A 12,253-nucleotide genomic window follows, 5' to 3' on the forward strand; every position below is an offset into this window, starting at 1 on the left:
TAGTTTAGTTTTTTAAACAGGTTTAAAAATAACTAAGTTTCTAAACAGATTTAAAAATGGTTTCGAAACAATCGATTTTTTTACGCAGGCATAAAATAGACTATTTTAGTTTTTGTTTTTTTTTTGCCCGGGCCCCAAATAAACTATTTTAATGCAAACATTAAATTTTGTGTCCTAACATACTTGTTTGTAACTTACTTTTTTTTTGTAAATATATATAAAGAAATAATACTAAAAAATGCTTGTTTACAAACAAAGGAATGTTTAAGGTTATTTGCAAATTAAACTAAATATTGGACGAGTTTCTGTCGAGTGATTATTTTTTGCATATTGCACTTTATACAAAGGAAATGCCTTTAATAGTTTAACTTATCAAACTCACAATATCTCCTCGCTTATCAGTACATTTTATGTTTTCACAACGAATATTTCGTCCGATTTGTGGATTTGATGTATTGTTGAAGATTACCTAAACAGGAATTGTTTAAGGAAAGGACGTCTGGTATATTTTAAAGTGTTGCCGTCGTAGAGTCTGACAGAGGCACTATATAAACATTACACAAATATTTCATTCATTTTGAAAGTTTCACCTCACATTTGTAAACGTAAAATGGTTAATTATCAGCTTGAGAGAATTTTATTTCATCATGTTCGTGAATTTATTACTCGATATGAATAAAATTTTTCGTGGTATATAAACTTTGAAACTTGTCTTTTATTTTTGGAAGGAAAACTCCCACTTCCTTTCATGTCTAAAATTTATTTCGGCCATTTACGATAATTTATGCCATTATGACCACGTGACGCAGCTTTGGGTTTCACCGCCGCTGGGCCAGCTGTCAATCAAATCTTAGCGTAATGGCATTCGCCAAACACAAATGAAGGGAAGACATGAAAAGTTTGGATCTTTGACTTATGAAAGTGTTAAATTTTGACCTCATACGGTCTTCTAAGTCCGTCAGCTTGCTTATCTGTACAATGTTACGAAAATGCAAAGTGTGAAAGCGAACGGGGCAGCATTTCTAAGGCTCTAGGATGAGCAACTCGGTAAAAGCAATATTTCCTTCGATCTCCATCAGTAAGAAGAAGGGCAAGACAGCTTCTGGAGCAACGCAGTCTTCAAATGCACAATCACTGCCTTTCCTGCGGCCTCTGACACCGGTTTGTAGCTTTAAATCTCGTGGCTTTTGTATGGTGTGATCTGGGTTATTTCAAACAGGCGATGAATTATTGTTTTTGTTGTTCTCAAGGAATCCCTTCGCAAGCAAACTCCCTCAAGTCCGAGCGAACCACTTCGAAGTTTTCCGGCGCGAGGTGCTTCGCCAGCCCCTTCACCGTCGCTGTCTCGGAGGCAAAATTCCGGCGAAACAAACCTGTCAGCGCTGGAAAATGGTTATCAACTGAGTCAATCAACTCCGGATTTGAGGCTAGGGGTTAGACATGTTCGAAGCACAAGCCAACCCACAAAACCTGTAACTTCCCACAGAGAATCGAGAGAATCGTTTTCTTCGGTGACATTCCCCGATCGCAGCAACTCGGTTAACAGCGACACTAGCTATTACGTTGAAGCAGCAGAAGCTCCAATGATAGTTCAAGAAGATATTATTGCTTTAACGTTCCATGTTCGGACGTTTTCTGAAGCTTTGAGCTCGCTGCGAAACACTTTTATAGAATGTGAAGGTAAGATTGTTTACTAAAGCACCCGTATAGTTGTGTACTTGTATAAAGTCAACTTACTTTTATTCGAATTGTTCAGCGTGTGCGCAAACTGCGAGCAGGAATAATTTTTCATAATCTTGCATGCAGCAGGCTTTGCTGAAATCAAACTTTCTCTCTGATCCAGGAAATATTTCGTGAAATTTAATCTACAATATCGTGTTGGAGCGAATTTGAGACGCAAAGTATCTCGTGCTAATTGAAATAAGGGCTATTTGAGATGATAAAACCTTTGATTGCTTTTAATCACCTTATTGAATCATGTGTGAGCATTTTTCTTTCGAAAATATAAACGCAAAAGGCAATGACAACTTGCAATCTTCATCTTCCGTTATTTCGATTTTAAAGTTGTGTACCATGTAATTAATGTCATGTAAGCTGGAATCTGGCCATTTTTATCAAAAAACTATTTCGTCATTTAAAAACTTTTCGACATCGTCATAAATTTTACTTGGTGTTTATTTCGCCTTGCAGTATGTTTCAGTCACGTTTCTTTTTACATCACGTTAACCATTGTTTCAACTGCGGTTTGTTTTGTGGTTTCTTCGCTAAAATTATAAGCGTTTGGAATCACAAAAACAAATTTAAAGTGTACATACGTTGCCCTATTAAATTCTTGCGTGTTCAGATCATCGAATGTTATTGTCACTTTTGTTGATCGCTTTGAAAATTTCTATACTGTGGTTTTTAATCGAATTCATGCTTAACACATTTTGAAATGTAGGAAGTAGATTATATTGTTTTAAAATGTATTGCATTGTTTTATTGTTCTAAAATGTACGGTTTTTCATTTCTTGTATACAGTTAACCAAATTCAATTGGTATTAATAGCAGCCCCACACACAGAGAAGCTTAAGCTCGCAACTTAAATTTTTGATTGAAATTGTTCAAGTGTCTTATGCGAATTTACGTTAAGTTTACTGATATTGGTCTGTTGTAAATTAATATATCATTTCTTATTCCGAAAAATGTATTCTGACTTTTTTCCTTTGACAGTACAGCTTAGGAATGTTTATTTTGGAGTTGTCTGTCTAAATGGCATTTAATTTGATTTGCAATACTCATTCACAGAACAAACGTGAGGATTCTGTTTTGATTGTTTACTTTTCTGTGAATGCCTCAATTACTAACTTGCCTCTCATACCAACACAAGTGTGCAGGAATTTATTGAGCACTGTTTACGAAACTTTACTGTGATTTCAGTAACATAAATCTTTAAAAATAGCTTTAAGTTTCTTTTCCCTTGAGGCATGCACACCAGGTCAAGAAATGCTCTTTTATCCTTAACCTTGAATTATCGAATAGTGTTCTAGTTCTCTGAGTTAAAAGAAAGAATCTTGATTCAACTGAACTTTAAACAAATTGCCGTGACCTTCGCATTTAATTAAAACATGCTACCAGTCATGCTTGGCATTTCTGCCTCAAATGTTTCTTGCAGCCTTGCTTTCTCTGTTATTGCATCAGCCGTGATTTTGTCTTCGCTGAATGATGTTATGGCTGTTATTACCTGAGATCATTACTTGCTTACACTGTTATGGTAGTTTTATACAACATTTCATTGGTTGTACTTTATTCCCTTAGTGGGAGTTAAGGAAGTCTGTGAGCAGAGAAACAATTTTTTTTTATAACCCCACTAATTAAAACCTTTTAACTTGAGACTGGTATGAAACATACTTGGGTCCATGTGTACTGACGTGACACTTACATTGCAAATCTTAAAATTATTTGAAATTGAGAAACATTTGGTACACATGTGAACGTTAGATAGACATATTCAGTGGAATGTGTTCGACCAGTCTGAAAGGTATTAAAAGTATTTTTCAAATTCTTGTCTTGTGTAAAATCAACCAGTAAAATTAAAAGCATAACACAGAAACTTGCAGCATTTGAAGACATCCAAGATCATGCAATATTTTGGTGACAGAAAATGTATGCACTTGTATATGTTGTGTTCAATTTCACCATTGGTATAAATATTTGGGATTTTGTTTTATATGCATTATCATATAATACCATACATCTCAACTTATAAAAGAAAGTACCAAATAGAGGCAAGGGTAAAATTTAACCACAAACAGAAGGGTGAACTTTGAAGTTGAGCGTTATTTTGTGTGATTATTTTGACTGCGCTCATCCTCTATAAGTCTGTCATAACATTAAGTGTCAATTTTCTATTTCTTTTATAAATATAACATGATCTTATAACCGTGTTTACCTAGCCTCATACAAATCACCTAACTATCCTAGCAGACTGCATAATTATAAAATATTTGAATGTTGATTATTATTACGAAAACGATAGGTGTAAGTTTTCATTAACTTCATGTAAGACAAGTATGCTCAGGCCAAGCAAAATTTGAGAGAGAGCTGAGCTGTTAGTCTAAAGAGAAAGCAGGATTTGAAGTTTCTTTCAAGCCCTGTTTTCAAGGAAGATTAATTATAAGTAACTTTCAAAATAATACTGGTATAAGTAGAAACTCAGCCATGTTCTATTGGAAATCCGCAAATCTGATCCCATTGTACTAAAAATTTTAGGTTTTGGACTGTAATCCTTTAGAGTTTCTACTTAAACGATTTGACTCACCCCTGTCTTCTATGAGCGATAGTCAACTTGACTGCACCTTTTTGACAATTCGCTCACTTGGGCTCGTAGTCCAATTGTTAATTATTATAAGAGGTTGACTAGCAATAGAGTTATTTCAGTAGAGTTATGACTTAGAGTTAGAGTTAACAATTGCCAAAATCCTGAATTCAAGATTTTGGAATTCAGGATTTTTGCTTTCCAAAATCTTGAATTCAGGATTTCGGCATTCCAAAATCTTAATTCAGGATTTTGGCGCTTACAAAATCTTGAATTCAGGATTTTGGCCCTTCCAAAATATTGAATTCAGGATTTTGGCTTTCCAACATATTGAATTCAGGATTTTGGCATTCCAAAATCTTGAATTCAGGATTTTGGCTTAACTCTAACTCCAGGCTATAACTCTATGAAGATAACTCTAACAGTAGCCGTCCCCTTATTATAATAGTACTAGCTGAATAGGTAGTATATAATAACACTATTATCACCATCTCAACTAGTGATAGCTATCTTAGATTCTTGCTTTATACTCTGTCCTCAAGATTGACCAAAATCTAATTTCTCCTCATATTTCAAGACTGTCGAGTTTGCAGGTCACAAGAGTTAAGGAAATGATCACCAATGCAAACTGAGTTGTGATACTAATGCAATTATTTGAACTGCTCTTACTATTTAACAATTAGACTACGAGCCCGAGTTTTCTATAAGCAAATAGTCAACGAGGCGCAGCCGAGTTGACTATCACTCATAGAAAACGAGGACGAGTAGTCTAATTGTTTTAGTAGAAACTCTAAATAATTGCAGTCCAAAACCTACAATATTGTGTACTTTGAAGACAAAAATCAAGAAAATTTACCGCTTAAAGAGCTACTCGGGCACGCGACTGTGTTCTATCGGCGAATAGAAAACAGTGGGAGAACCAATCAGATTCGCGGATTTCCAATAGAACACAGCTGAGTTTCTACTAAAAAATAATATAACAACAACAACAACAACTTTTATTTCGCATGGCCCTAAATTAAATTAAATTTCAATACAATAAGAATAAAAAAACTAAATAAAGTGCATGGCTGCCCAAAATAACCACCATTGGCTAATGAGATTGGGCAGCCATCCTTAGTGTTTAATATAATAATTTTTAAATGGGTCAAATGTACTTAGGATTTAGATAACAAATATAACATGTAGAGATAAGGTACTTAATAACATCAGGATTATTAGTAAGCTTGCTTAAAGAATTAAATTTTAAGCTCTTAATTTTCATTGTTTTGCTACCATATTACTGTTCCTTGCATTCATTTCTCAGACCTTTGTTGCTGGCTGTTTTTCTTTTTTCATTCAGCCTCTCTCCAGAATGTGCTAATAAAATACTTACTCCACCCAACTTTTTTCAGATAACCCTGAGGGTGAACCACCAGAAGTAAAAGCCCATGAGCGTCTTGGTGAGGTGTTGTCTGTTCTTAAGGGAGTCCTCAACAAATACCAGCCGCTGCACTCAACAGACATCCTTGCTTCAGCTGGAACACTTATAAGTAAAGTCAAGAGTCATAACTATGAGGACACGAGTAAAGCGCCTGATGAATTCTACGAGTCTATTGACCAGCTTGCCTTGGCTTTTAGTAGCAGGTGAAGTAACTCTCATAGTGCCTCTTTCCACCCAGGTGTATAAATGGGTACTGGCAAATTAATACTGGGGAGCACCTAACCCTGCAGTGGATTAGCATCCCATCCAGGGGGAGTAGTAATACACCTAGTCGCTTAATGCTACAGAAACTGGGATAAGCTCCGGCTGTATGGGCCACTTGGCTCAGACAAAGACTTTACTTTTTACATAAATTGTAGAGGGTGTGTGTACAGGGGTACACAAATCAACTAATCCGTGCAATTTTTGCCAAATCCATCAATATGCCACTATTTTAATTCAAATCCGAATCCCCATTACTCAAAATCTTTGTCTGTTGTATCTTCACTGCAACGGTAAATATTGCTTTTTTATGCCAATTTTTCAAGAAGTTTTGTTTCATTTCTTTTTTATGCATTTTGCCAATATACAGACAAAGACCACCCAAAGTGATCCTAAGTATCCATGATCCGAATTTCCTGACATGAAGTGCAGAATCTGGCTCAAATCTCTCAGCTTATCTGCAATCTGCTGCATTTTCAAAGTCTGCGAATCCCCTCAATGTATCACAAAAATCCACGATAAATATATTCATGCACTTTTCAAGGTCTAATCGGTTGATCTTGGAACTGATTTACCTCTCTCCTTGTATTGCTGCTTAGGGTTCTCAGTAGAAGGAGGCTTCAGGCAGATTTTCCACTAGGCAAAAGCAGTTGCCTGTTCTGGCAAAATAAAAAATGCACAAGGCTTTGTTTTTACAGCTTGTCTTGTGCAGCGTCTATAATGAATCTTTTAATAGCCACTTCATCATAAAACTACTGAGAACCATGCCAGAGTGTGAGGCAACTTTAGGACAGTATTGCTCCATTTTTAACTAAGAAAAGTTAAACACAGCCTTCCCCTTTTACAGGCATCTGGTTCCACCACTGGCTATTCCCCTTCAGGTTGCAAAGAAAAGGACATAAAACCCCAGGGGGGTACTCCGGCTTGTAAATGAGGGGATGATCGAATAATTTTTTTGGGTTTGAAATTTTCGATTCCGGGATTTTTTTGGGTTAGAAAATTTGGCAAGTATTTTTTTTGGGTGACTTGATTTGAATAGGTGATTTTTTTGGGTATTAAAAACGGACTAAAGTGCCTTGGCGCGGTCTTGGAGTATTTATGGTATGATGAATAAAAAAAAACAGCGAGCGTTCAATTTTTTATGATTTTCTTTGTGTTATATTATTGACCCTCCTGGCAATTTAGGAGTAATTTGACAAGGGATTTTTTGGGGGGTTATATTTTGGTCCAGGGATTTTTTGGGGTAATGTCGGAAGACTTCGGGATTTTTTTGAGTCCTGAGTTTTGCCTCCATTCGATCATCCCCGTCGTTAACAATCCGGAGTAACCCCCCTGGGCATAAAACAGCCCCAAATGTGTCTGTTAGTGGGAGATGCGGTGGCCTAATGGTTAGCACCCCCCTGGCCTCTGGATCAAGCGGCCTGGGTTTGAGCCCCGGGGGGGGGGGTACTTGGGTAAATTTTTGATGGGTACGTGCCGCTGGCCTCTCAGAACCCCTACCCCATTATAGTCATATTCTATGGCCAATTATAGACCCCATCTTAGTCACTTTTGGGTAAATTTAATTTTTACGACCCCAACTTAGTCACTTTCTGGGAGCTGTTTGTCAAATATTGAACAACAGCAATAAATACGGTAACTTTTTTTTCGGCGAATATTTCCGTTCATAAATCACAACTTGCCAGAAATTTCGTACTCACAAAATCTCGGAAAAGTGTGACCCCATTCTAGTCACCCTATAAACGAGTGCTCCAATCGGAGAGTGTAGTGTTTGAAATACATGTAGCAACTAAGATTGACACCTGTATTAAGCCGAAGCAGTTACCTTTTGACCATAAATAAATGCAACACAACATTGTCCTCCCTTGGACACGACGATAAGTTAATTTTACTGGCTTATCGCACTGCATTACTGTTGATGACAATTTAAATCATGTTTTTTTCGCAATGTAGTGATTTCAGTTTAATTTTCGTTATAATCACAATATGCGAAATTTTCGCTTATTTCCCTCCTCCAACCATTTGACTGCTTATTTCTCTGCAGTTGAATAACAATAGTTGACAAACCAGTATAAAGTGGACTTGGAAATTTTCAGCCATTTAAAGGGGCTTTGTCACGGATTTTACCAGATTTTTGAACAGCCAAAATTTATATTTGTGTCGTAGGAAACCTAGAATAATGGTAAAGTTTTATTAAAAGTTGCCATATAAAAGCACTGATACTGTTAACAAGCGTCTTTGGCTGCGGATGGCTTGGATGGAAATGGACTGCAATTTAAAATATTAAGGCTTAATTTTTCAAATTGTTTCTGCGCGTCTCCAAAAACTCAATATTTATAGCCGTAGATTGGTTTCTATCTGAAAATTAAGGTTATATCTTCCTTTAGATGTTCAAAGGTAATGTTTTTATGGGTTAAGTAGCCTACCACTAACTCCAGCACAGTTTAGACTAAAAATCTGCACAATTCCCGTGACGTAGCCCCTTTAACTCTTCCAACTGACGAAGCCAAACCTATATAACCGTTAGTTAGTTCACAGTGAAGCCACAATTTCCACGTTAAAAAACAGAAAACCGCGGTAAACGTTTTCTTTTTTCAACAGATGGAATCAGCAGTGAAAGTATTGTTTTTTGCACTGCGAAGATTTTACACGGCACTCTCTCAACGAAAGTTTCATTCATGGAAGGAAATACTTGGGAGATGTACAATTTGCGTGACAGATTGTTGATGTCCGGAAAAGGTCGCGGCCGGTCATGTTGCTTTAAATATTAATTTGGAAGCATTCACTTTTATGTTTGACAAATCAAAGAAACTTTACTTGCCAACTCGCTTTTTGACATGTTTTTGCTGTTTCTTTTCCGGCAAAAGACAAGAAATTCTTGCAGTTCGTACCTGGAAACGCGAGGATTTAAATCTTGCATATTAATAATTACATACGATCTTTTGAAAGTAGCCTGCGCCGTATATCGAGGATTTGGTGACACGTCCGGCTGCAACATGAACAACGCAGGCTATTTGAAAGCCGATCTTTTGACATGAGTGGAATGCTTGTTCCACTTCAGTGCGCAATTGTTTACAGCTAGCGTTATCTCCGTAGCACTTTTCACCTCACAAACAAACTACAGCATGAGTGTAGTTCAAACACTACACTAAAAATGCTTGAAATGGCAACCCCATTATAGTCAGTCCAGTCGTGAAAATGCGACCCCATCCAGTGGCACATCCCCATTAGCCTATTTATAGGAAGTGCCCCCCCCCCCCCCGGGATTTGAGCCCTGGCCAGGGTACTGTCTTTGTCTTTGGGCAAGACACTTAACTCTTGTATTGCCTCTCACCACCCAGGTGTATAAATGGGTACTGGCAAATTTAATGCTGGGGGTAACCCTACGATTGACTAGCATCCGATCCAGGGGAGGGGGTAGAAATGCTCCTAGTTGCTTCATGCTATAGAAACCGAGATAACCTCCCACTGTATTGGCCACTAGGCTTGACGCAGACTTAACCTAGGCATCTGTTATGGTGGGAGTTGAATGTATGTACTAACATATGTTTCTTTTTCTTTCACAGTGTTTCTGATTTCCTTATGGGGGAGCAGGATGTGCTGTCAGAGTCTATGACGAGTAAACAATATTCGCGGGTAAGAAGGCTATTCTTTGTTTAGTTTCATTTGTAATGATAGTTTTTGCTTCCATTTGGATGCCATACTTATTTGATAAAATTGCTGAGCACTATGTGACAGGACTCCGTTTAGTCAAAGTATTTTTTGTTCATTTTGTCATGACAGTCGCCAGTTAGGATATACTGGTTGCTTAAATACAATAGAGTCCAGGCTATTTCCCTAACCCTTGATTTCTTGAACCTTCAGCTATCGTGCACCAAATGTTGTTTCCTTTCCCTGAGTGGAACACTGTCAGTAATCTTACCCCTGATTTCTCAAACTTCACAATTTCTTGATCCAACTTCCCTTTAAGGTTCAAATTGAGATATCACTGTAGAGTGACTATTCTCCAAGTGATATCCTGACCTTATAACCCACTTATTATTTTTTGCGCGTGTTCATTGGATAAAACGCATCACGTGGTACAAAATCGGATGACGGGTATCAGCGAATATCCCCTGCCGTTTTGATATCCATCGCCCGATTTTGTAGGCAAGCACAAAATAAACGAATGAAGTCGTCTTATTCAATTCTGACTTTTGATGAAAACACGGAATTAAAAAATCAAGTAAACCATCAACTTACACTTTTTTCAACCAAAATTACGCCGGGTTAACTACGTAGGTTTTTTTCCTATAAATTTACTGGCTTTTACACGCATTGTAGAAATTAATCAGAGGGTTATAAAATAAATAAACCCATTTCTGGCTTGCTGGTATATTGGAGTATAATGCTCTTGGCTGAAAGATTGTCCTCAAAATATCACAGTTACCCTTGAAGCTTTGCTTCTCGCCTAACTGTTCATTTTTCGACAATCTGTCAGCCTCGGGCATTATCCTCCAATATACCAGCCGCCTGAAGGGGTTTATTTACTTAATGTACCAAAGTAATTACTGCACAGAGGCCTTCCAAGGGGTATAAGCAACAGGCAACATAACATGACCCTAAATACTGGCAGTTTAGGCCGGCACGGGAGCAGGGGTAAAACCAGACAAGGTTATGTTTGCTGTTCTTTTTGTGGTGATTGTTTTATACCTGACATTTTAGGTCACAAATTCCTTATAACTGCATAATCCTCTCAAGTGAAAGGTTATCCATATTTACCAGAAAATAATCAAAGCTGATTACTGTAATTACATGTACATGTACATGCAGGGATTCTGCTAAGAAAAATGAGCAGTTCATTAACAAGCTCAGCCAGCTTTTCAGGCTTGTGCACCTTCAATTTTTTTTATCCCAGCGATAAACTCTTTTTCAGCTAGAGAAATTACCTTACAACCAGCACTTATAGGTATATTTTAGAAGAAAAAACTACAGTGGTGATTCATGCCACCAGAGGCAGAGAGAGAGACTCTTTTCTTGTATTTTACAGCATTATTTTATTGCTTGTATGTCACACACATTATTTACATGATCTTTATATTTTTGGGGTTGGGTTGAAGTTCACCCTCCCCTGTATATCTTTTGTAATTAGGTCTGAGCTTCTTTAAGTGTCTTACACTTTTGAAATTTTTTAAGACTGAATTTTTCCTGTTGGCCTGAAATAGAGTTTACAGGGAATAAAGTGAACATTCAAAAATAGCTCCAAAATAGGGTACTGTATTAAGATTTTATGCCTGGATATGACACACCCCTGCATAAAATCCCGAGAACTACCCCCCAACTAAAATTTAGAGAGGCGGGGGCCTAGCCAATCTGTCTTGCCCACTAAAATTTTTCTTCGTAAATTGCTTGATTTAAATTATTGTCAAATAATGTTTTTGTGATTTTGTTTCAAACAAAACAACTGTAAACTGTTTTGTTTTGAAAACAAGATTTAGAAGCCATTGAATTTTGTGTGATAAGATTTATCTACAAATCTTATCTCCCAGAGATAGATTACTCTAGGCTTGTCTTTTGCATTCCAGGGAATTAAGAAATGAAATTCTATCTGGCTTTTGGTTAAATATTATTTTTAATCTTTCCTGTAAAAAAAATTGTTTTGAGCAGCTCATTTTGCAGAAATTCTATGTCTTAGTTTAAAAGATATAAAGTCAGATTTCTTTCTGGCTCTGTGATGTGTCATTTGAAAAGGGGAAAGGAACAAAGTAATTACCACATTAAAAAGACATTATATTCTTGACTACATTCTTGTCAAATTCCATTAAGAAGTGTCATACTATTGTGTTGCAAGCTGTTGTCACATATGGCCTTCAACATGACACAGAGATCAACCTCTTGTGTCAGCTGATCACTACTGAAAGGTGTAGAATTTCACGTGGTCTGTTCATAGAATTCACATTTCTTACAACCCACAAAGAATTTGCATATTTCTTGGTATTTGCAATGGCTTCTTTTGGATTATTTTTTGCACATCTGTATGGCTAGCACTGAGATTACAGGTGTGATGTGAACTGGTTAAGTCAGATGCATCAGTTATCTACAAATTGCCAATGAATTCAAGTGGAATAGAGCTGTCCAAATGGTGCTAATTTTGGGAAATTCTTTTGACATTGAGCCACATGATAGAAATACTTTAATGTCATTTCTGAGAAGAAAACCCCGTCTTCAATGTCTTTCACCTAGGACAATAAGCTACATCGTAAGTGAAAAACTTGAATTTTTTTCCTTCTTTG

General features: G+C 36.9%; 1 pseudogene across 1 annotated transcript in view; it reads left to right on the forward strand.

The window, feature by feature from the left end:
- The first annotated feature begins 859 nt into the window (after nt 1-859).
- The window catches only part of LOC144637880 (uncharacterized), a 32,884-nt pseudogene continuing 21,490 nt past the window's right edge, over nt 860-12,253 (forward strand). Inside the window, exons 1-4 of the transcript XR_013567813.1 lie at nt 860-1,161; nt 1,251-1,680; nt 5,692-5,923; nt 9,548-9,617. The product of XR_013567813.1 is annotated as an uncharacterized LOC144637880 (transcript). The remainder of the gene's footprint in view (nt 1,162-1,250; nt 1,681-5,691; nt 5,924-9,547; nt 9,618-12,253) is intronic.

The sequence above is a fragment of the Oculina patagonica genome, chromosome 14 (assembly GCF_052425735.1).
Source record: "Oculina patagonica isolate OP01 chromosome 14, crgOcupat, whole genome shotgun sequence".
NCBI lineage: Eukaryota > Metazoa > Cnidaria > Anthozoa > Scleractinia > Oculinidae > Oculina > Oculina patagonica.